Source organism: Bubalus bubalis, chromosome 11 (genome assembly GCF_019923935.1).
Source record: "Bubalus bubalis isolate 160015118507 breed Murrah chromosome 11, NDDB_SH_1, whole genome shotgun sequence".
Classification (NCBI taxonomy): Eukaryota; Metazoa; Chordata; class Mammalia; order Artiodactyla; family Bovidae; genus Bubalus; species Bubalus bubalis.
This window is the reverse complement of record NC_059167.1, coordinates 25342738-25345514: the sequence shown is the minus strand read 5'-3', so window position 1 is coordinate 25345514 and position 2777 is coordinate 25342738. Positions and strand designations below refer to the sequence as shown.

General features: G+C 49.8%; 1 long non-coding RNA gene across 1 annotated transcript; it reads right to left on the bottom strand.

Moving 5' to 3' along the window:
• Positions 1–242: 242 nt before the first annotated feature.
• On the bottom strand, positions 243–1634 carry LOC123328287. Its single transcript, XR_006543131.2, has 2 exons — positions 1310–1634; positions 243–992 (listed from the first exon to the last, which is right to left on the bottom strand). It is a non-coding gene; the product is annotated as an uncharacterized LOC123328287 (long non-coding RNA).
• Between the last annotated feature and the right edge of the window lie 1143 nt (positions 1635–2777).

Here is a 2777-nt window from a genome sequence, read left to right as displayed (position 1 = left end):
AAAACTGCTGTGTGATGTCTTTGCCACCCACCCTCAAAGTAGTTTTTGTGTGAGTGAGAGAGTGGTTGATCTCGGGTGCCCTCAGCCTGCAGTGGCTTGGAGCAGGATTTCGGTTCCTGGCCAGAGATTACAGAGGGCTGAATTCTAGCCACTAGACCACCAGGGACCAGTGACCAGTGACCAATGATAAGGCCCTGGCCCATCAGATGTATAGAAATGAATTTCCACACAGAGACAGAAAGTAGTGAAAGAAGTAAAGTGTTTATTGGGAGGAAGAAGAGTACATGTGGATAGACACCCAGGTGGGCTCAGAGAAAAAGCTGTGCCCTCACGGTAGTTTGAATCCCTTGTATAGGGCCTTTCTGCTGAGCTTCGTTTGGACGATCATCTTGCTTTGCCTGATTCTGCATCCAGGTTTGGTTTATCTCGGGGTCCTCCGATGTGTGTGAGAACATCTCTTAGCCAAAATGAATTCCAGTGAAGAGGCCTATGGGTAGGTTGGCATCACTATGAGGCGATGCTCCCTCCCTTCTTGATCTTCAAGGAGCCCTTCTGTGCATGTGTAATCAGGAAGGTCTCCTTGACTTCCAGAATGAGGAATATGTGGCCTTTTATCTCTTACCTGGGCAGGGCCCAGCTCTTCTCTTGCTTGGGGTCTCTGTCCACAGGGGGCAAACTCTGGCTGTTCACCCCTGTTCACCCTGGGGCCCATCTGGCTCCTGCCTCATGGTGACCTGGGGTAACTCTCAGCCCTTAGAGGCAGGTCCTCAGAGACGTCGTCCTCACAGAGTCCCAGCAGCAGATGGTTCCCATCAGATCCTGTTTTCTTCCCTAGAGCGCGCCAACCATCTCTTTCCACTCAAGCTGGTGTCAGCTCAGGCAAGGCAAACTAATTTTAACCCGAGGGCAAGTAAAAACATAATTAAGAAGGTAAATCTGTTTCCCAAAAAGCATACAGTACTCTGTTCACTGTGCATTTCTTTTGGAAGCGTCTGGAAAGACAAAAGACATGCATTTGTCAGTATGGAGACAGCTGCTCATTTGTTTATGGAATTTGCAATTAGATACCCAGCTTCTGCTGCCCTGTGTGGTCTATTTTGGAGGGCAGGAGAGAAAAGAATTTTAACTCGAAGTGTTGAGCAGAGGGAAGTAAAACCCTGTACAGGCAGCGAATTCTCTTTGAATAGAAATGTTTGGTGCACCTAGGGTCTAAATTGTCTCCTGGGTGGTACTGCTTTTTGCTTAATGTAATCTCGGCCCCTTCATATTCCCCCGGAGAAGCCAACAGATCAAGATGGATGAGCTTTACCAGTTGCGTAAATAAGCAGGCTCCTGCTCCTTCCTGGAGGCTGTGGTTTGACTCCTCGTTGGGCTGCAGCTGGGTGCACTGTTGTATAAGCCTCCAGTCCCATTGTTTCAGCAGGTGACAGCCAGTGAAACAACAAGCGTTGGTCACCAGAGCACAGGGGACTGGCCCGCCACCTCCCTCTCATGAAGGGCAGGAAGCTCTTTAGTATGCCCTACTTAGCTCGCAATTCGGAGAAGGTCGCTCTGTTCCCAAGAAGCCATTCAGTCATAATAGATATGGTGAGAATGATAGCCCAGAGGCTGTGGGTTAGGAAAACACATTTATTGGAAGAGGCCCGAGACCGCAATAATTAAGTGACACAAATGAACACAAGTAAATGAAATCTCACCCCAATGTGTGCGCTCCACCACCCTCCTCTCCTCTCTGTGCAGCAGCCGGGGCTGGAGAAAGCAGGATCAGGAGAAGAGAACTTCTGGAAGGCCCTCCTTCCCCCGACCCCCACCCCCCCAGCAAATTCTTCTAGAAACTTAATTCTGAAGGGGGAGAGGGCAGCAAAGACCTGGACTTGCCATGTCGTGTCCCCAGATTCAGCTGGCAGCTTTGGGTGTAACTTTGGACTGGCCTTTCTCTACTTCAGTTTCAAGGTTTGCTGGCTCCAGATTCCTTATCCTAGTCATTTTGAAGAGCATAAAGTAATTCTTTAAAAAAAAAAAAAAAGCATTTAAACAAAAGCAAAAAGCGCAAAGATGACTGCAATGATACACTTACCGAGTTTTATCATCCATTCATTCTCTTAGCAAAAATTTATTGGATGCTACCACATGTCAGGTGCTGAGACTATAGCTGTAAATGATCATAATAATGAACCTGATGACAACATCAGCAACAGTAATAATAGCCGCCTCTTGAGTTTACTATTTTCCAGGCACTGTTGTAAGTGTGTCAGTATGTTAATCCACTCATCCTTGCAGGAATGCAGTAATACACAAGACAGCCCAAGGCCCAGGCCCTGCCCAGAAAGAGGAGGGGAGGAGAGACCTCTGCTGGGGCAGATCTGCGGGTTAAGGGCGCATGGAAGGCAGGGCTAGTCCTGGGAGGCTAGGGAAGGCACTGGAAGTGATGCAGACTGAGCCCATCAGCAGCCACTGAGGCAGGAGGAGGAAGTGGCCCGGAGTGGAGAAGAGACACTGGGAGGGAACTGCAAGATCAATAGTTCTGCTGGCTGGAGTCGAGGTCGTGGTGAGCGATGTTGGAGGTGGAGGAGAGAGTAGAAGAGACATCCTAAAGGAGGACACCAGGGATGTCCCCCAGAGACCTGAAGGCAGAGTCGGAGCTGGCCAGGCAGGGGGTGGGGGGCATGGTTCAGGTCCTGGAAAGCCTGAGGATGGGCACCCATGGGGAGGGTGGGAACAAGGCCATCACGGTTAGAGGCATATTCAGGGGGCAGCATCTTATTCTGAGGGCACAG